Genomic DNA, 22,886 nt, shown 5'->3' with positions numbered 1-22,886 from the left:
TTTTATAAACCTGATGCTCCAGGGAAAACAGCCCCAGCCTATTCAGCCTCTCTCTATAGCTCAACCTCCCCCCCCACTCCACAACCCAGGCAATCTCATTGTATAGTTACTATGTTTAAAAGACATTTCGATAAGTACATGAATGAGAAATGTATGGAGGATATGGAGGTAAGTGGGACTAGTTTAGTTTGGGATTATGGTTGGCATGGATTGGTTGGACCGAAGGGTCTGTTTCCATGTTCTATGACTCTCTGACTCTAATAATGGTGCTATACAAATGAAAATGATTGCTGTTGCTGCTCTGAACCCAATGAACCAGTGACAAACCTTGGACTGTCTTCCAATCTCATTTCCTTAGCATGCAATAACTGATCCATCTCTTGCTATCTGACATCAGTGTTTAGCCCTGTCCTCCAGGAGTTAACAGCTGATTGACTGACGACAAATTGCTCCCATATTATAAAATATGCCTGTGTTCCCTCCACTCTATATACTCGGCAGACTGTTCCTAATGATCTTAGTTTGTTTCCGGCGATGTGATTAAAACCACATGTGGGTACACGTATGCTAAAGCACAGCTTGACTGCCTTAAAGGTAAGGACTGGTGACTTGTTTTTCAATCTTCAATCATCTATTTTTCTCCTGTATTTCTGTACGAAATTCGGAATGATGGGGCACTACAGGGGATATTTTGCAGACAGTTTGATGTTTTGAATTTGCCGACACAGGACTTCGAGAGGAGCAGTGGCCCAGTTTTTCTTCAGCTCAGTGCTCTCTCAGCTGAGAGATCTCAGCTGCGTTAACCCCATAACGGCTGCCAATGTATTTGTTTGCTGATCCATGTTGAAGTGAGGGGACTGCCCTGAAGTAAGAATGCATAAAAGCTGTTTGGACAGATAGGCAATGATATCACGGCATTATATGAGCCCGAGCAGACAGCAAAATTTGAAAACCACACTGAAAGTCTGAAATTGAAAGCGGTGGTGCTAGTTTATTGCTGAGGACAACGTTGCAATGTTTGCTTGGGATTCTTTGGAAGAGTGTTCCCTGGAACTCAGTCAATCCCTAATGTGACAGAAACTGTTTCCAGTGACACAGTGGCTGGTAACCAGAAGACAGAGACGTGAGGTTAATTGGCGTAACAAAGACACCCAGAAGCATTTTTTACTGTTGTTACGATGGGGCACGCGTTGCGACCGCCTGTGAAGCACCGTTCGGACGATTGCATGCAAGTAACCGTCTGCTCATTTGACAACTTTGGATAGATTCTGGTTGACGTTTCTTTGACACCACCTTCCAAATCCATGACCTCCGGCCTTGAGAAGGAAAAGGGGCAGCAGATGAATGGGAATGTCACCAAGGTCCCCGCCATCAAGCCACAGAGCGTGTGGTCAAGGCCCTCCAGGCCATTCAGGCCCTTTAGCCTACCTCCATCATCAGTAACATCACGATTCTGGCCTCAAATCGATATTTCTGCTTGTCCTTCTTTCATTGACTAATTCATTCACTTCCACTGGGTCAAAATGCTGGATGTCTGTCCCGAGCTACAGGGTGGGTTGTACCTGCCTCGCATGGACTGCAGTGGTTCAAGAAAGCAGGTCAACACTAGAAGTAGATTAGATTAGATTAGATTAGATTAGATTAGATTAGATTAGATTAGATTACTTACAGTGTGGAAACAGGCCCTTTGGCCCAACAAGTCCACACCGCCCCGCCGAAGCGCAACCCATCCATACCCCTACATGTACCCCTTACCTAACACTACGGGCAATTTAGCATGGCCAATTCACCTGACCTGCACATCTTTGGACTGTGGGAGGAAACCGGAGCACCCGGAGGAAACCCACGCAGACACGGGGAGAACGTGCAAACTCCACACAGTCAGTCGCCTGAGGCGGGAATTGAACCCGGGTCTCTGGCGTTGTGAGGCAGCAGCGCTAACCTCACAAAGTAGTGGAGGCTGGTGCAATTACAGCATTTAAAAGGCATCTGGATGGGTACATGAATAGAAAGGGTTTAGAGGGACATGGGCCAAGTGCTGGCAAATGGGACTGGGTCTGATTGGGATGTCTGATCAGTGTAGAGAAAATGGACTAAAGGGTCTGTTTCCCTGCTGTATGACTATGTAACACCTCTCCACAGTAATTAGGGACAGATAATGATTACTAGGTCAGCTAGTGATGCCCACATCCTGTGAATGAATTTTTAAAAATATATATTTTGAGCCTAATTCTGGCAAGACTGAAGCACATTAATGAACCCAGCTTTGTTCTTATCACAGTGTAATTTATTCATCACGGAATCATAGAATGGTTCAGGCCATTCAACTCATCATACCTGGACCTGTCTCTTTGAAAGAATAATCCAATTTGTCTACATTTTTCCCATAGCCTTGTCAGTGACTCCCCCTCAGATTTATTTGATCTGCTTTTAAACATTATTACTGCTGTAACGCTTTCAGGCAGTGCATTCCAGATCACACAACTCTTGTCCTTCAAAAATATGCTTTCTCATGTCACTTGTGGCTTTCCTTTTTGGAACTTACCTCCCGTCTCTACCCGCTGGTTACCAAATTTTCAGTTCCTAGAAACATTTCTCATTATTTGCTCTCACAAAATCCTCATGATCTTGAACATCTCTATCAAATCTCCCCTTAACCCCTTGAGGATAAAGAGCACATTTGAATTTGTCTCACCCCCTCCCCTCAATATCCGCAAATTCTCTCATTGCTGGTAGCATTCCAGTGCATCTACCCTTTGGTTTCTTGAAAGCCTCAACCATCCTAATTTGCAGCGTTCAAAACTGGCCATTGGCTCCAAATGGGGCTGATTCAGCCATTAATTAAGCTTTAGCTGCAATTCATCTGCTTTTGCAATTCAATGCCTCTTTCCAGATTTTCTGAGATAATGGATCAGCCAGTGTGTTTGGCAAGGCAAATCAGTTTCAGTCAGCAACTGTGATAAAGAAGCGAGGGGAGATTCCAACTGGCAAAGTTTACCCGTGTGAAGCTCTTGGGACAGAAACTGTTATGTAATTGACCCAAGGCATTTGCAATTCAAACTGTACAAGGTCTTAAGACGTGGATTCCTTATCCTGCCTTCCCAGCAGACTGCCCCCACTGTTACATGCGTATATGGCAGGCACCAGTGGACAAAATGCACAATGCAGTTTCAAAATGCCACAGCCCTCGTCACTTTGCACGACATCATCAGCAGATTTTCATCCAACCTGAATTTGTAACAAAGGTATCAATGCCTTTTAAATGCCATTACCTATGACAATTTAAGAAGAGTGGCATGGTGGCTCAGTGGTTAGCACTGCTGCCTTACAGCACTAGGGTTTGATCCCAGCCTCGGGCGACTGTCTGTGTGGAGTTTGCATATTCTATCCTGTGTCTGCGTGGGTTTGCTCTGATCTCCTCCCACAGTCCACAGATGCAGTTAGGTGAATTGACCATGCTAAATTGCCCATAGTGCATTAGTCAGAGGGAAATGGGACTGTGTGGATTACTCTTCAGAGGGCTGGTTGGGCCGAAGGGCCTGTTTCCGCACTGTAGGGAATCTAATCTAATCAAAAATCTAAGGTCCACTGAAATGGTGTCCCATTCATTAGGCCATAAGAGATGAATGTAATTTTAAAATTTGCAGCTGTTCTATAGAGCCCAAAGTGAAGATGGATCATCTCTGAAAACTAGTTATAGAAAGACTGTTCTGGATCTTCTGCCTGGGAACTCTCCAACCACAAGGGATGAACTCAGATTTCTCCAGTTTCCTCATTTCCCCTCCCCCCACCTTGTCTCAGTCAAATCCCTCGAACTCAGCACCGCCTTCCAAACCTGCAATCTTCTTCCTGACCTCTCCGCCCCCACCCCACTCCGGCCTATCACCCTCACCTTGACCTCCATCCACCTATCGCATTTCCAATGCCCCTCCCCCAAGTCCCTCCTCCCTACCTTTTATCTTAGCCTGCTGGACACACTTTCCTCATTCCTGAAGAAGGGCTTATGCCCGAAACGTCGATTCTCCTGTTCCTGGGATGCTGCCTGACCTGCTGCGCTTTTCCAGCAACACATTTTCTGTTCTGGATATAAGTCCATACTTACCAAGAAAATAGTTCCAGTTTTTGTATATGTGATATCTCAGGGGTACAGGTTCAAAGGAGATGTGAGGAAATACCTTTTTCACCCAGAGGGTGTTGGGAATCCGGAACTGACTGCTTGTAAGCATGGGAGAGTCAGAAACCTTAACACATTTGCGAAGTTCTTGTTTATTTATTCATCTGTGGGATGTGGGTGTCGCTGGCTGGGCCAGCATTTACTGCCTATCCCTAGCTGCCTTCTTGAACCGTTGCAGTCCATGTGCAGTGGTTGACCCACAATGCCATGAAGGAGGGAATTCCAGGATTTTGACCTAGAGACTATGAAGGAACGGTGATATATTTCCAAGTCAGGATGGTGAGTGCCTTGGAGGGGAATTTGAAGGTGGTGGTGTTCCCATGTATCTGTTGCCCTTATCCTTCGAGATGGAAGTGGTCATGGGTTTGGAAGGTGCTGTCTGAGGATCTTTGGTGAACTTCTGCAGTGCATCTTGTAGATAGTACACCCTGCTGCTACTGAGGTGGTGAAGGGAGTGAACTTAGATGTTCACTTGCACTGTTAAGCCATACAAGGCTATGCGCTAAGTGCTTGAAAATGGGATTCGAATATTTAGTAGTATTCGAACGGTGCAAACATGATTGGGGGAAGAACGTTTTTCTATGCTGTAGATCTCTATGACTCTATAAGTATGGCACTCGTTCCTCAGTCTCCAATCCAGGCTTAACCAATCAAACACAGTGAGCATCAATAGTAAACACATTCACATAATCAAACACAGAACAATTGAACAAATCAGGCAGAAATAGGGAAATATGGGTATGAATGATCGAGGAACACTAACTGCGTGTTGAATTTGCTCTAAAGAATGTATTTTTGACATGTACACTCTTGATTTGAATTCCATTCCATTCTGAAATCATATTCTTATCTCATCATCTTCTGATCCTTTACCCTGAGCTGTGTCTAGGAAGCTTTTGCCCGTGGTGGTTTCTCATTAACTTCTGCTGTCTGGGGAAAGGGCAGGTGAGGAACGCAATCAGATCAGCTATGATCCCAGTGAATGGTGGAGCATGTTTGAGGGGCTGAATGGTCTACTCCTGTTCCTTTTTCTTCCAGTCTTATTGAAACGGGAATCAAACCTTCGTTGTAGGTATTATTCTGAACCATACACTAGCCATCAAACCAACTGCGGGAACTGGCTCCTCGATTTACATACCACATACAAGCCTCAGAGGGAGCACAGTGTAAATTCACCAGAACAAAGTGGAAGAAGCTATGAGGACCTTTTAAACCAGAATGGGTTGTACTCCCCGAATTATAGATGGTTGAAGGATAAATTGATTGACGTTTTCAAGATATTAAAGTGTTAGGGAGGATAGGGAGCGACTATTTCCACAGGTTAAAAAAAAACTAGAATGAGGGCACATAATCGAGAGCTGGACTTTTCAGGGGTGAATCTAAGAAACCTTTCTTTGAGGTAAAAGTGGTGCGAATTGGAGCTTTTTTTCATCACTTGGTAAGATTAATATTTAATTTTCAAACTGAGGTTGTTAGATTTTCTTAACATGGATATGGGCCCAGACGCAGCTCTATGAGGCTAGGTCACAGATAATCATAATTGCATTGAATGGCAGAACACATTCCACAGCTAAATGGTCTTTCCTGTTTCTCTTTGGAATCCCAGCAGAGATTGGGCCTTGTCCTTCCTTTGCCCCCTCCCCATGGGAAAGCAGATATGCACAAACACATTTATTTGGTCGCTTTGTTTTTGCATCTTTGAGCTAATCCAACGGCTCGCAAAAAGAACGTACAATATCCATGTCGTGCCCAAATTGATGGGGAACATAGGTGAATGGCAGTGGCAACGGGTTGGCCAATGAACATGCAATATTACAAAATGCATGTTATGCTTCAGATGTAATTGCCCTGTCCAATTTTTATGAGGTCCTGAAGCTGTTTTATAGATTTCCTTTTTGCTACAGATGTTACTGAGCTCTCTAGTGCCTGGGATATCTCCTTACAGTACACACATGGACTTGATTTTCTGCCCATTCGCTATGAATTGAGCTGAGAATTTTCTAAGCTTCTTTCTCTTTACTAATTTCCACCATTAAAACCTGAAACTCATGCCCTTTGAAAGATAGCTGGTGCAGTGGTAGACCTCTGCAAATCACTCTGGATTGGATACAACCAGGGACTAGAGCATTTGACTTATGATCAAGACCAAATGAAAGATCTCCAGTTGGCAAGATGGTGGTTATGAGTACAAGGTGACTGTCTCTAGGTGGCCTAACCTTCTTTCAGGTGTAAATAATAATGCTGGTATCAATAGACATTGGCGCAGAGGGGGCTCTTGTAGTACAATGATAGTGTCCCTGCCTCTGACCTCAGAGGCCTGAGTTCAAGTCCCTCTCACTCCAGAGGCGTATAATAATATCTCTGAATGGGTTGATTAGGAAATTACGTAGACATTGGTGCCCAGTCACTTCATCATCTCAAATTATTAACTCACATCCGAGGTTCAAATCTTACCCAAGTCCTACTGCTCCCCATCAGCCCTACAGCTCTCATAGAGGTTTACAGCATGTAAACAGACCCTTCAGCCTAACTTGTCCATGTTGCCTAGTTTTTACAATTAATCTAGTCCCATTTGCCTGCGTTTGGTCCATATTCCTCCATGCATGTACCTGCACAAATGATTCTCAAATGGCAAAATTGTACTCGCCTCCACCACTACCTCAGGCAGCCCATTCCAGACACTCCCCGCCCTCTATGTGAAAAAATTGTGTCCGGGCACTTTTGTTTCTCTCCCTTGTAGCTTTAAACCTATTGATTCTAGTTTTAGACTCTCCTACCATGAGGAAAAGCTGTCAGCTATCCACCTTACCGATACTTCTCAAGATTTTATACATCTCTAGAAGGTCACCCTTCAGTCGCCTATGCTCCTGGGTAAAAAGTCCCAGTCTATCCAGTCTCAAACCTTCCAGTCCAGGTCGCATCCTAGTAAATCTTTTCTGTCCTTTTTTAAGTTTAATAGTATCCTTTCTATGGTAGGGTGACCAGAACTGCACACAGTATTAAGGCATTATCTTGTACAGCTACAACAAGATAACCCAACAACTATACTCAATGCTCTGACCAATGAAAGTAAGCATGCCAAAAGCCTTCTTCACCACCCTATCTACTTGTGATTCCACTTTCAAGGGGCTATGAACCTGTACCCTTGGATCTCTTTTTGTTTTATAACATTCCCCAGGGCTCTACCATTTACTGTGCAAGTGCTGCCCTGGTTTGACCAACCAAAATGCAACCACATAGACTGTAGGGAAATAAATGGTGACATATTGAAAAATGTCCATATTACGCAGGAGGAAGTGCTAGATGTCTTGAAACATATAAAGGTGGATAAATTCCCCAGCACCTGATTCAGGTGTACCCTCAAACTCTGTGGGAAGCTAGAGAAATGATTGCTGGGCTCTTTGAATCATTAACAGTCACAGGTGAGGTGCCAAAAGACTGGAGGTTGGCTAACGTGGTGCCACTATTTAAGAAAGGTGATAAGAACAAGACAGGGAACTATATACTGGTGAGCCTGATGTCGGTGGTGGGCAAGTTATTGGAGGGAATCCTGAGGGACAGGATTTACATGTATTTGGAAAGGCAAGGACTGATTAGGGATAGTGAACATGGTTTTGTGTGTGGGAAATCATGTCTCACAAACTTGATTAAGTTTTTTGAAGAAGTAACAAAAAGGATTGATGACAGGACATTATCTATATGGACTTCAATAAGGGGTTTGACAAAGTTCCCCATGGTAGACTGATTAGCAAGGTTAGATTTCATGGAATACAGAGAGAACTGGCCATTTGGATACAGAACTGGCTTAAAGGTAGAAGACGGAGAATAGTGATGGAGGATTGTTTTCCAGAATGTAACCAGCTGTGTGTGTCAAGGATCAGTGTTAGGTCCACTCCTTTTTGTTATTTATATTTGGATGTGAACATTAGTAAGTTAGTAAGTTTGTAGATGACACCAAAATTGGAGGCGTAGTGGACAGCGAAGAAGGTTACCTCAGATTCCAACGGGAGCTTGATCAGATGGGCCAATGGGCTGAGGAGTCACAGATGGTGTTTAATTCAGATAAATGCGAGGTGCTGCATTTTGGGAAAGCAAATCTAAGCAGGACTTATACACTTAATGGTAAGGTCCTAGGGTGTGTTGCTGAACAAAGAGACCTTGAAGTGCAGGTTCATTGCTCCTTGAAAGTAGAGTCGCAGATAGATAAGGTAGTGAAGAAGGCATTTGGTATGCTTTCTTTTATTGGTCAGAGCATTGAGTACAGGAGCTGGGAGGTCATGTTGTGGCTGTACAGGACATTGGTTAGGCCACTTTTGGAACATTGCGTGCAATTCTGGTCTCCTTCCTATCGGAGGGATGATGTGAAACTTGAAATGGTTCCGAAAACATTTACAAGGATGTTGCCAGGTTTGGAGGATCTGAGCTACAGGGAGAGGCTGAACAGGCTGGGGCTGTTTTCCCTGGAGCGTCGGAGGCTGAGGGGGTGACCTTATAGAGGTTTACAAAATTATGAGGGGCATGGATAGGTTAAATAGACAGAATCCTTTCCCTGGTGTCGGGGAGTCCAGAACTAGAGGGCATAGGTTTAGGGTTATCTGGTCGGCATGGATGGGTTGGACTGAAGGGTCTGTTTCTGTTCTGTACATCTCTATGTCTCTATGCCACTATGACCTTGCATTATCTAAATTAAACTCCATTAGCCCACTCAACCAGTTGACCAAAATCTCACTGTATTCCTAGATAACCTTCTTTACTGTCCATTACACCGCCAATCTTGATGTCATCTATAAACTTACTAACCATTCCTCCTAAATTCTCATCCAAATCATTTATCTAAATGATGAATAGCACCATTTTCAGATTTCATACTGCATCCCAGAAGGACGGTCGGAGAGCTGACAGCTTGGACAATGAGGTAGGATTTAAGGAGTGTATTAAAGAAAGGACAGAGAGAAAGTGGGAGAGAGAAAGATGGAGCAGCACATGAAGGAAATTCTCGAATTTACATGGAGGGAACTGAAAGCTCAGCTGCCCATGTGGAAGGAAGAGAGTGTGCAAGAGGTCAGAATCAAAGGAGCATGGCAGTCTCAGAGGCTTTGAAGGAGTTGTTGAGGTAGTGTGTAAAATACATTCAATGTAATTTTGACTATATCAACAGAGATGATAGAGTAAGCTTTAAGATCCTTTCACACCACCTTCAATCTCATTGAAAACAATGAATGTCAATTCACCTTCCATTTCATAGAGTCATAGAGATGTACAACATGGAAACAGACCCTTCGGCTCAAATGATCCCACAAAATCAAAACACCAAACCACCCTCCCCCGCTCCCTTTGTTGTATAGAGAAGGCAGTTTTAACCTGTACACCCATTATACCGTCACACTGATAACACAGTTCCATCAAAGTCAATGCATCAGTTTATTAAGTGGGACAAATAACAGACAATTTACTTGATGCTGTCTGTTTTGTGCAACCACCTGCTGCAAATATCTGTCCAGACCGTCTGCAGTTTGTTTCATTCGATCATTACTGACCAGGCTATTCCTGATTGACCAGCTTCCCATCCTACATTTCCCTCAAACTGAGTGATTCAGGCCAGCTAAGAGTCAACCAGATTAGCACCTCACACCTAGGCCAGATCAGGTAAAGTTATCCCTCCCTAATATTAATTGCTAATTCCATGGTTGCTATCAGTGAGACCAACCTAAATTTTATGAACTGCAATTCGACATGTTTGGGTTTGAATCCTTTCCATCAGCCCAGGCCCCCAATGACTGTGCCAGTGATATTGCCACAGCATCACCATCTACTCATGCAAGGATTGAGACACCAAATGACTCTCAATGCTAAGATAGTACCAATGTCCAGATGGTGTTGATGCCAAGATAAAGTCAACATCCAGATAGTGCCAAAACCAAGATAGTGCCAATGCCTAGATAGTGTTAATGCCAATATAGAGTCAACATCCAGATAGTGCCAATGTCTCAATAATGTTGGTGCCAAAATAGTGCCAACATCCAGATAGTGTCAGTGCCAAGATAGTACATGTCCTAAGGTAATATTGCCAAATTTCCCATTTTCCTTCACTTTGAGAATAGACCCTCTGAACTTGACTCTGATTGACAACTACAAGTAAAATAAAAGTCAGCCATATTTGCCTGGCTTCCTGCAATCCCCATCTCAAATCATTCAGAATCTTTTACCTGGTCTGGGCCTTTAAAAACAATGCCAGCTTTTGTAAGGGATAAGAAGACATATTTAACTGTTTATTTCTTCATTGACTGCTATACCCAGGCTGCATCCTTCCAAAGATGACGATGAGCCACTCACAATGCATGTGACATAGGTACCACCCACAGAGCCCTTCAGGAGCAGCCTGCAGGGTTTTAACTTGGCAACTTTGAAGTCAGGATGATGTGAAACTCAGAGAGGAACCAACAGTTTGTGGTCTTCCCATGAATCTGCTGCCCTTGTTGTTCCAGTTGGCCAAAGTTGCGGGTTTGGAAGGTGCTGTCAAACGAGCCTGGGTGAGTTGGTGCAGTGCATCTTGTAGCTGGTACGCACTGCTGCCAATGTGCACCACTGTTGGAGGAGGAAGTGAGAGTTGAATGTGGTTAATGGGACTCCACTCAAGAGGGGCTGCTTTGTCCTGGATGGTGTCAAGCTCCTTGAGCGTTGTTGGAGCTGCCCCCATCCAGGGCAAGTGGGGAGTATTCCATTACACTGCTGACCTGTGCCTTGTAGATGGTGGACAGGCTCTGAGGAGTCAGGATGTAGATCTGGCAAAGGGCTTACAAAGCATACATGTGGTTATTATTGTTGCTGTGCTAAATTACCCCACAAAAAGTAAAGTGGCAAAATATTTCACCTGTGCCAGCGGCAGGAGTGAAAATACACCTTTGCAGTCTGTAGTTTCCTAAGTGGAGGAATCTATCCCTGATTGTAATCCACAATGGGGAACATAAAACTACCTCACTGCAATAGCCAAAGGATCTGGTGAATTTATTGCAGTCTGCCTGACATTGGCCGTCTAAATAAATGTGTGGCATGGAGGTGCGCCCACCCCTCTAAGTGTTCTGCCTTGAATGCAGTGTGGCTATTCCTTTGGATTTTTCCTTATGTCAAATCAAGCTTTGAACAGTCTGCAACCATCTCTAAAATGTCCAAACTGATAGGTCAAAGGGCTGACCTGAGCCAAAGCACGCAGAGTTGCGCTTTCTTATTCATTTCTTGAGCACAATCTTGGCTCAAAACCCTTTTACAGTCAGTGCATACATATCCTGTTACAGCTCCAAGCGTTACGAAACATGCAAGCCCAGCGTTTTCCAGTCGGAGAAATTTATTCCATCAGCTCCCTTCATCATCTGAAACCCGTGTTGACATTCCGTCTGGCTGCGGTGGGAAGTTTTATTTTAATTGCAATCCTTCTTTGTTCAGGATACTGTTTCAAAATCTCTAAAACAGGCAGCTTATCTCGGTCCACAGCTATAATCCTGATCGACGAATTGAACTGGTTCTGGGATCCCTCTGTTTTGAGTGGGTGAGGCCCGAAATAATTTGGGATCAATTTCTTTATCTCAGTTCTGATTCCTGTCTGAATCCACCAGTGTCCAAATGGTGGGCAGAAGTGATAATCTATGGTGGCTCAGTGGTTAGCACTGCTACCTCACAGCACCAGGGACCCAGGGTTCGATTCCAGCCTCGGGCGACTGTCTATGTGGAATTTGCATGTTCTCTCCGTGTCTGTGTGGGTTTCCTCCCAGAGTCCCAAGATGTGCAGGTTAGAGTGGATTGGCCATGGGAAATTGCCCATAGTGTCCAGGAATGTGCAGGCTCAAAGGGTTAGCCATGGCGAATGCAGCGCTATAGAGGTGGGTCAGGGCGGGATGCCTGTAAAAGAGTGAGTGTAGACTCGATGGGCCAAATGGGTCCATCAGTCCCTAAGGGTGGTCTAAAGGATTCCCAGGCTGACCAACATTCATCTCCCGACTGGCTTCAGCACAAATTGTCGTTGAGCACTCTTCCTCTGCACTGGCCACGTTTCAGGAAGTGCCTGTTAACATTGTCTTGCCTCGGAACCTCCCGAGATCGTGGGAAGAGGCTAAATCAATGCAAATCCTTCAACCCTTTCTTCATTGGTACTTACTGCCTAAGGAGGCCTGAGTTCAGCTTCTGTAAGATTGTCATGGAATCGTTTCCAGGACTCCGTTCCCCCTCCTCCACAAAGACACAGCTGGTTTTCATCTTACTAAGATAAAAAGCAGCTGGAAAAAGTTTACTTTGAGCTTAAAGATTTGATCTTTCTTTCTCTCCAAAAAGACACATAGTGTGGCCTGTAAACCTCAGCAGACTCTGTTATCCCTCCTCCCACCACCCCCCTCCCCTTCAGGTCAAAGAATACCCACTTTGCCAAAAAAAATATAAAACCAATTAGACAGAACAAGCTTGCTATTTTCAGCTGACTCTAAGGATCCTTTTCTCTCTCTCTCTCTCTCTCTCTCAAACTAACAAGAGCATATTCTTAATTCTTGGAAAGACATTCCCACCGAAGGAGATAGATGTGTGAAGAACAGAGGCAGCGGGGAGAGAAGGAGTGAGGGAGGGGAAGAAAGGAAGGGAGTTGGGAAGAAAATATAGGACTCTGCAGAGATTTGGAGCCAAGCAAATTAATGCATTGCTTTGACTCTCAGTTGTCTTCAGACTGGAAGGAGCGAAAATCAAGGGACTGAGTAGCAAGAGCCAAGCAAAAGAACTGAACGCTTATTTTCTCTTGCAACAGGGTGGAGAGTAAAAAGAAATCGAGAGAAATAATCCCATTTCTTGAAAAAAAATACTATTTTTCTGCTCGTGCTTGAGGGGGATTTATTCCAGAGAGCCTCAGTGGGTGAGTGTCTTCATTTATTTCTCTGCCTCCTGTTGTCTTTTCTACAGCTGCTTTGTTGCTGGTTAAGGACTGAGTGACTCCAGTAGCTTCAGGCTCGAAGGGACCTGCAATCCATTGGTTAATCTTCCTCCCTGATTGAAGAGGAGGAGCTGCACAGGCCTCGGGACGTGGTGATTGTGTGGGTGTTGGACTGGAGCAGGAGAAATTCTCGGACAGACTTGGCAGCGACAGCTCACAGAAACCAGTAACTGTCCGTTTTGTTTAGATTCTTTCGCTGAGGTGTGGGCTTCAGTAGCTGGGCCAGCCCCGTCCTTAATTGCCTTTTGAGAAGGTGGTGGGATGCTGCCTTCCAGAACTGCTGCAATCCACTTGCTGCTGGAGGTGAACTCATAATGCTGCTAGGATTAAGGGAAATCCAGTGACACTGAATGAACAGAGATACGTTTCTGAGTCAGGATGATGAGGGGGTCTTGCAGAGGGTGAATTCCGATGTAACTGCCACCCCTGTTTATTTTTATTTGTTCATTTTTGTGGGATTTGGGCATCACTGGCTGTGCCCAGCATTTATTGCCCATCCCTATTTGCCCTTGAGAAGGTGGTGGTGAGTTACCTTCTTGAACTGCTGCAGTCCAACTGCAGTGCATTGACCCACAATGCCATTCCAGTTGGCAAAGCTCAGAGATTTGGAAGGTGCTGTCTAAGGAGTCTTGGTGAGTTGCTACAATACAACTTGTAGATGGTACACGCTGTGCATCAGGTGGCGAAAGGAGTGAATCTGGAAGTTGGTCAATGGGGTGCCAATCAAGTGGGCTGCTTTGTCCAGGATGATGTTGAGCTTCCTGAGTGTTGTGGGAGCTGCACTCAACCAGGCAATTAGAGAGCAATTATTAACTTCCTGATTTGTGTCTTGTTGATGGCGCACAGGTTATGAGTATCAGGAGGTGAGGTAGTCAACACAGAATTCTCTGGCCTGCCCTTGTAACCACAGTATATCTGTACGGTTCATCCAAATCAGTTTCTGGTCGATAGTAACCCCCAGGATGTTGATGGTGGGGGACTCACCATTCAATGTCAAGGGCCAATGATTGGATTGTCTCTTATCAGAAGTGGTCATTACTTGGCAATAGTGTGGCACAAATATTATTTGCCACTTATTGTTCAGGCCTGATTGATATTCAGGTCTTGCTGAATTTGCACGTGGACTGTCTCATAGAGTTGTGACTTATGCAATCATCAATGAGCATCCCTACTTCTTATGATGGAGGGAAGGTCATTGCTGAAGCAGCTGAAGATGGTTGGGCCTAGGATACTGCCCTGAGGAACTCCTGCAGAGATGTCCTGGAGCTGAGATGACTGACCTCCAACAACCATGACCATCTTCCTATGTGCCAGATATGCCTTCAACTCAAGAAGGTTTTCCCATTGACTCCAGTTTAGCTAGGGCTCCTTGATACCACACTCAGTCAAGTGTTCCTTGATGTCAATGGCAATTACTTTCATTCGCACTCTTGGGTGGAGCTCTTTCTCCATGGTTTGGATCAAGGCTGTAGTGAGATCAAGAGGTAAATGAACTTAGCAGAACCCAAATTAAGCATCACGGAGCAGGTTAATATTTAGTCCAGTTGGTAGTTGATGATACCTTCCATCACTTTACTGATGATGGAGAGTAGACTGATGGAGCAGTAATTTGTCAGGTTGGATTTGTTCTGCTTTTTATGTACAAGATATCCCTGGACAATTTTCCACATTGTCGGGTAGATGCCAGTGTTGTAACTGTACTGGAACAGCTTGGCTAGGGGAGTGGCTAGGTCTGGAGCACAAGTCTTCAGTACCTTTGCCGGAATGTTGTTAGGGCCCATAGCCTTAACAGTATCAGGTGTCTCCAGCTGTTTCTTGATATCATGTGGAGTGAATCGAATTGGCTGAAGTCTCGGGAACTGTGACGGTTGGGACCACTGGAGGAGGTCAGGATCCATCATCCACTTGGCCCTTCTGGCTGACGATTGCTGTGAAAGCTTCAGCCTTATCTTTTGCACAGATGAGCTAGGCTCTTTCATCGTTGAGGATGGGAATATTTGAGGAGCTTCCTCCTCCAGTGAACTGTTTGTTTACCCATTACCATTCACAACTGGATGTGGCAGGACTTCAGAGCTTAGATCTGATCCATTGGTTTTGGGGATCGCTTAGCTCTGTCTGTCACTTGCTGTTCATGCGGTTTGGCAAGTAGTCCTGTTTGGTAGCTTCACCAAGTTGACACCTCATTTTTAGGTATGCTTGGTGCTGCTCCTGCATGCCCTCCTGCACTCTCCATTGAACCAGGGTTGATCCCCTGGCTTGGTGGTAGTGGTTGAGTGGGTGGGGGATATGCCGGGCCATGAGGTTACAGGTTGTGCTGGAGGAAATTCTGCTGCTGTTGCTGGCCTACAGTGGCTCGTGGATGTCCAGTCTTGAGTTGCTAGATCAGTTTGAAGTGTGGCCCATTCAGCACACGGTGATAGAGCCACACAACACGAAGGAGGCTCTCCTCAATGAGAAAGTGAGTTTTGTCTCCACAAGGATTGAACAGTTGTCACACTTGGCAATACTGTCATGGACAGACTCATCTGATTGATGAGGATGGTTTTCCCTCTTGTTGGTTCCCTCTTGTTGGACCCAGTCTCGCAGCTATGTCCTTTAGGACCCGACCAGCTCCATCAGTAGTGCTATGGCTGAGCCACTCTTGCAGGTGGATAATTAAATCCCCCATCCATTCTACATCCTTGAAATCCTCTCAAATCCTCCAAGTGGTATTCAACATGGAGGAGTACTGATCCATTAGCTGATGGACAATAGTATGGGGTAATCAGCAGCAGGTTTCCTTGCTCATAATTGACCTGGTTCCCATGAGACTTCTTGAGGCCTGGAGTTCTTGTTGAAGGCTCATAGAGCAAACTCCCTGCCCCTTGTCTGTACACTGCTGTCGGTGGGACAGGACACACGCCCAGGGATGGGGTATTTGGGACATTGCCTGTGAGTATGACTGTGTCAGGGATGAGGATAGGAAAGAATTCTGCAGTGGATGACTCGCTAATGACGGTCTACATTAAAGAAAATGAATCGCGCTACACAAACCTTGAGTTATTGAATGTTTATTCATGAGTTCACGGGGAGAGATAAGTTGACCTAATGGTCACAAGTCGCTCTGATGAGATACAGAGAGTTGCGTGATTATATAGGTTACAATCATTGAACAATGAGCAGACTGTTAATTGCAGTATAATGAGTAAATGGGCACTCTGCCCAGTCAGTAGTTTCAGTCACATAGTGTCTGGTTAGGAGCCGATAAGCAAATGTTAGTATTACAATAGATTTTGTAAAAGAAGAGCATTCCCATGCTGGAAAAGAGCTATACTATCAGGTGTGAGTACAGCTGCAAGGTCAGCAACCTCACTGGGCCTGGGTATGTACAAGCTTAACAAGCACCCACTAATATGAGATTTAAAATGGATTCCAGGCGTTTTAATATGTGACAAGATGGCTGCTTTGGTTATAACAAATCTCCCACAATTCCTTCCTTTTTTTCCCCCAAATTAGAAGGGCAGTTCAGAGGAATTGGCAAAAGGAGGGACATAACCAGACCCGGGGGGGGGGGGTTGTCGGGCGGTGGGAGTTCAGGGACGTTCAGGTAACTGTCAGAAAAAGGGACATCAGAACTGAGAGACTCAACTAAGTCATCAACTGGTGGAGGAACATTAGAAACAGGAAAAGGTACAAATGGGAATTTGGCATCAGTCCGAGTTCTCTTACGGGGCATTGAAGCCTTAAAAGGTGAAATGTGGGAATAGTAAAGGAAAGGCACAACATACCCAAGGTACCAGCTGCCAGTTCAGGAGACAGGCAGCCAGGGGTAGCCCCTCTGGCCATGAAACAGGAGAATTTGGCATCAGTAGTGACCCAAAACGGGTACAGCATTGTTTAAAGAAAATAATGATAAGGGAGAGCAAATCGAAAACAGCAATGGGAACTACGAGGCCCTGTAGAAGTGTAGAAGCCCAAGAGCCAAGCAAACTACCCAACCAAGTCCAAAGATCCCAGTGTGGGGTAGTGTCATGGAGAGAGGTAGCTTCCTTGTGAATGTTAGCAGCTATGGTCGTTTTCACTGGAGTCAGGGATGGAGGTGCAACAGTCAGCCAAGCGCTAGCCGAGGGCCATGCAATTCTGGAGTGCGGGCAGCCACCATGTCCGTGTTTAGAAGGACAAAAGCGGAAGCAGTGGCATTGGCAATCTCTTCCAGAGTGATGGCGGCAATCCTCTGAACCTCAACCTCAAGTTGAAGTGCATAGGGAGGGGAGAAATTAGTTAAAAGGTGCTGAAAGGTAAGCGTTCTCCTTCTACGGGGCATTGAAGTCTAGAAAGGTGAAGTGTGGGAGTGGTAAAGGAAAGGGACAATATACCCAAGATGGCAGCTGCCAGTCCAGGATGCAGGCAGCCAGGGGTAGGCCCTCTGGCCACAAATGAAACAAGTGCCATTGAAAGCGAACCAATTATCGCATTGGATACCAATCCAAAAGGTGGTGAAAGAGGAATCAATGGCAGTCCTGTTGGGAACAGTGAGGATAAGTATGCTGCCATCCATAGTGGATTAGAAATCAGATGTGGAAAGGAGGATGGATCAAAGGCATTTACTGACCCCAGGTCGCCAATCCAAAGGATGTTTACTTTTAATGCAAATACTTGCTAGGGGTGTAGTCATGTCCATGACCTTGTTAAGGAAGAGAGATGTGGGGGGTGTGTGCGTGATAGATTATAGCGCAGCTGGACCCAGCCTTCAAACCTGTCCTGTCCATCCTGCATCCCACTGATTGCCAGCGGAAGCGAGTGTTGTCCCCATAAGTGGAGGGGGCACCTCTCAGCTTCAGGAAGGTAGGAGCGATACGAAAGGTCATGACAACAGCTGAACAATGTTGCCACCACTCAGCAGTGTCCGGTTCATTAAAAGTGACGGCCCTCGAGGGAATCCCACCTTTTGAATGGAAAGGAATGTGTGCGCAAACCCAGCAGCCAGAGTGGCTGACCTTCTGTGCATGAAGATATGTCATGTAGAAAAAGGTATGAAAATGCAATTCTTTCTCACTGGAGGCCACTATGTCATACTGAGGCCCCCAGTCGGAAAAGAGCAACATGAGAAAAATGAGCAAAAGCAAAAAAAACACAGTAAGAACAATCAATCAGAGCCATCTGCGTCATGGGCTTTGCTGGTAGCGGGAATCAATAGATATCCCCCCCTGGGGTGGTGCTCTCTTGAACTGCGTGGCTTGAGTCCATTCTGTTCTCCCCTCGATCTTGAGAGCAGTTGGGGTCACCAGAAGGACAAGGAATGGGCCTTTCCATCGAGGAGAGAGGGAGAGTTCTTTTCAAACCATTTAATCATAACATAGTTTCCTGGCTGGAAAGGATCAGTGGTTGGAACAGGAGTGGCCGCTTTGACAATGTCATGATTCTGAATGATAAGTTCTGAAAGGGCCTTAGTATAATCAATCGAAGACTCCCATGTCAGGAGGAGAGCCACATCAGCGGAGAACCACTGGAGGCCTAGTCACAGTCGGCAGGGTCTGCCCATTAAACTCTCAGAAGGAGTGAGGCCCGTTGTGCGGTTAACCTGATTCCGAATGGAATATAGAGCAAGGGGCAGTGCTTCAGGCCAGGGTAAGCCAGTATCCTGTGTTATCTTAGTGAGGACCGTTTTAAGGGTGGCATTCATCCTTTGCACCATAACCGAGGACTGTGGTTGATAGGGAATACGATGTTGCCAGGAAATTCCCAGTGCCTTACAAATAGCCTTAACACCTGATGAAGTGAAATGAGTGCCCCAATCACTGTCAATAGAGCCAGGGATGCCAAAGCCAGGGATGACATCACTCATTAAACACTTAACAGCTGTCCTAGCATCATCCCTGTTAGTGGCAAAAGCCTCAACCCATTTGGAGAACACATCAGCAATCGCCAGTCAGGAGTGGGAAACCAGCCTTGTTGGCATGTGCGCAAAATCCATCTGCAGTTTCACAAAGGGGCTAGCAGGGACAGGAAGATGATCAAACTTCAGCCAGTGGCTGAGCGTTATTGTTCTGTAGGCGATTACAATGCACAAGCAGCAGGAGTGAAGCCAGTGGCATACCAAAAATGTGTGACTGCATGGCAAAAGTGAGGACTGCAGATGTTGGAGACCATGAGTGGCCAGGACTAGGACATGTAGATGAGACTTAGGGCAGATGATGCGGCCATCAGGAGGTGTAAGAAGATAAAGGGATTCAGATTCAGTGGCACCTCAATCAGCCCACTGAGCGCGCTCAGACTGAGGGGCCGCCTGCTGAGCGTCACAGATGCCTTTCATAAGGTCAGGAACAATGGGAAACTGGCGTACCTTAGGGGGTATGTAAAACCAGCTTATTTGGATTAGTAGCAGCCACCTGGGTAGCCATATCAATGAAGGTGTTGCCACAGGCGACATTATCTCCAGCAGACCTGTGTGCAGCCCATTTGATGTCAGCCACAGCTAAAGGGAGGAGAATGGTCTCCAAAAGATTATTAATAAGCTGACCGTGTTGTAAAGGTTTACCTGAAGAGGTGATGAAACCCTATATGCTTCCAGAAGGTGCCAAAAGCATGCACCAATCTAAAAGCATAGTGGGAATCAGTATAAATGTTAACAGGCTTTCCAGTAACTAAAAGACATGCCCTTGTAAGAGCAAAAAGCTCAATAACCTGCACAGAAGTACCGTTAGGGAGCTGAAGATTCAAGGACCTTAGATGGTGTGCAGACAGCATAGTCTGCCAGTGTCAAATGGTCTGTAGGCCTGTAGGAGGAGCCATCTGTAAAAAGGACCAATCAGAATTGTGCAGAGGAGTCTCAGAATGGTCTGGGCGAGGGGGTAATGGCATCACTGATGACGTTTAAACAATCATGGTCAGGAATCCCTAAGGAGTCGGTGATAGGAAGGAGGGGAGCGGGATTCAAAGACTGGGATGGTAGGATGACCTCATCGCCTGTACGCCTGGAAGCAGTGAAATGTTGGGTACCTGCAGAATTCAGCAGGAGGGAGACCGAATGTGGAACAAAAGCCATGCATGGGTGATCCAGCACAAGGTGGGGAGACTTTTCAACCAGGACTGAGGCAGCCACCACAGCTCGCAAACACGCCAGCATTCCCCTTCCAACAGGTGGCAACTGGACAGAGTAAAACGCTACAGGGTGCTGGAGATCCCTATGTATCTGCATCAGAATTCCAGAAGCATAACCCTCCCTCTCAGCAACATGTAGTTGAAACGGCTATGAATAATCCGGAAGATCCGAAGCAGGTACATAGCTCAGTGCAGAGTTCAAACGTTCAAAAGCCTGTGTCAGTTCAGGGGTCCGCTGTAGTTTCGATGGGTTCTTAGGCAAAGACACCTCTCTCAAAGACGCATCAATCTCACGAAGATCAGGAATCCAGTGCCTGCTGTAATTCACCATCCCCACAAATGACATAAGTTCAGTATGTGTTGCGGGAGGAAGGAGATTTGCGATGGCCTTTAAGCGATCAGGAACAAGTGTCCTAGTAGTCACCCAAGTAATGAACAGTGGGCTGGCAGAGCAGCATGTTAGCCAAGGAAACCTTGTGGCCATCCTGTGCCAAGCACCGAAGCAGGGCAACAGTACCTTGCCTGCAGGCATCAGGTGTAGCGTAGGCAACGAGTAAATCCTCAGCGTATTGAATAAGCACACAGTTGCAAGGCATGTGGAGGGTCTCAAGGGTCCGCTGAACAGCAGAAGCATAAACAATGGGGCTCTCCGTGTACGCTTGGGGAAGCCAAGTCCATGTGTACTGACGGCCACCGAAAGTAAAGGCAAAATGGTACTGACTATCAGGGGACAATTTAATAGAGAAAAAGGCAGAGTAGAGGTCGACCACGGAAAAACAAATGGCTGAGGCAGGGGCATTAGTGAGAATAGCATTAGTGTCAGGGACAACAGAGGAGCAAGGAACAACAACAGAACTGACAGCCCACAGATCCTGGAAAAACCTCCACTTGTCAGGCTTGCCAGGTTGAGGCCCGTGCAAAATAGGGGCATTGCAGGGGCTTTGCATTGGAACTAGAATGCCCTGGTCTAAAAGGGAAGTGATAACAGGCCCAATGCCCTCGGTAGCAGCGGGAGTGAGTGGATACTGACAGACCGACGGTAGGTGAGTGCCAGCTTTAAAGTAACAATGTGTGGAGAGGCAGAAAGGACTAAACCCGCATGGTAAGGGTGGAGGGCCCATAGCACAGGTGGCAAATCGTCTGAAAGCTGCAGGCGACGTAGGAGAGCGCGACCAAGGGGCCCGGCGTAGTGAAGATAGCGCTAATGGTAGAAGCAGGTGGGTGCAAGCAGAAACCATCCAGACTCAGCGCAGCAATATATAAGGATGACAAATCGCCAGGAACAAGGGGATCTAACAAACAGGGAAATAAACGAAGACACGCATGCATAGAGGATAAATCATCAAGCGACCAGGGGGTTTTCAGGACAATGGGAACAAAAGGAGATGCCAGACAGCGGAAAACCCGGGCTGTATAGAAGAAAGACAAACATCAGCAGCAAGTCCCTGAAAACCGACCTAACAAAGGCCATATGAGGGTAATATCAGAATTCATATTTAGGTGACAGTCAGCAAGCACAGAGTAACCGATCGGGAGTGCAGAGCCAGGCAGCTGAACCAAAGAAGTCTCTAAAGGGGCGACCCATCAAGAGGATCCAGCACAGAAAAGAAAAGCGAGGGGACGAAGAGGCGACTGCAGCTGCGAAATAAGGGAATTTAAAAACAAGTGAAGCGGTTTGATGGCAGACTGCCAGCTATAAACGGCGGCCACTGGTGGGGGTAATGGTGGGGGCTCAGTCAGAGTCAGAGAGATACACAGCATGGAAACAGACCCTTTGGTCCAACTCGTCCATGCTGACCAGATATCCCAACCCAATCTAGTCCCATTTGCCAGCACTTGACGTATATCCCTTTTAATATGTGACAAGATGGCTGCTTTGGTTATAATAAATCTCCCACAGTCAGGCTGTAGCTTGATTCGTCTGTGAGACAGCTCTCCCAATTTTGGCATGAACTCCTGGACAATGGTAAGGAGGAATTTGCAGCCTTGGAGGTTCTGAATGTACTAATGTTATTTACAGTGTCTTGGTTGATGCCTGCATCAGTCCAATTTCATTCATCTCATGACTTAGATCCATCTGAAAGGCTTGGTAGGTCATTTCAGAGGGCACTGAAAGGTCAACCACATTGCAGTGGATCTGGAGGTCACAGAGCAGTTGAAGATTTCCTTTTTCTAAAATGTATTCATGATGTAGAGGGCAACGATCCCCAATAGCAGTTTCATGGTCACCATTAGACTCACTCTTCATTCCCAGTTCATTATTTTATTTACTGCGTGTAGGAGGAGTTAAATGGGCACCCAACAGTGAAGCCAAAGATGAGGATGATTGAATGTAAATCCTGATATCTTGCACAAGCGAGCACTCCAGTGTAGCTATTTCATTTTCCAATCAGCACGTCAAGACATCATACCAGTACGAAAAGTGATTTTATGTCATTATGAATTAGAGTCATAGAGATGTACAGCACGGAAACAGACCCTTCGGTCCAACCTGTCCATGCCGACCAGATATCCCAACCCAATATAGTCCCATCTGCCAGCACCCGGCCCATATCCTTCCAAAGATGGAAATGTGTTGCTGGAAAAGCGCAGCAGGTCAGGCAGCATCTAGGGAACACCATATCCTTCCAAACCCTTCCTATTCATATACCTATCCAAATGCCTCTT

At 45.9% G+C, this 22,886-nt stretch overlaps 1 protein-coding gene across 1 annotated transcript in view; it reads left to right on the top strand.

Annotated features, from left to right (window-relative positions):
• The first annotated feature begins 439 nt into the window (after positions 1-439).
• Positions 440-22,886, top strand: part of LOC122541975 (complement C1q tumor necrosis factor-related protein 1-like) — a 51,308-nt gene continuing 28,861 nt past the window's right edge. The window contains exons 1-2 of the mRNA XM_043679270.1: positions 440-594; positions 12,957-13,061. The gene's annotated coding sequence lies outside the window, so the exon portion shown is untranslated. The remainder of the gene's footprint in view (positions 595-12,956; positions 13,062-22,886) is intronic.

The sequence above is a fragment of the Chiloscyllium plagiosum genome, chromosome 39 (genome assembly GCF_004010195.1).
Source record: "Chiloscyllium plagiosum isolate BGI_BamShark_2017 chromosome 39, ASM401019v2, whole genome shotgun sequence".
In the NCBI taxonomy this organism is placed as follows: Eukaryota; Metazoa; Chordata; class Chondrichthyes; order Orectolobiformes; family Hemiscylliidae; genus Chiloscyllium; species Chiloscyllium plagiosum.
This window is presented reverse-complemented; position numbering and strand designations above follow the sequence as displayed.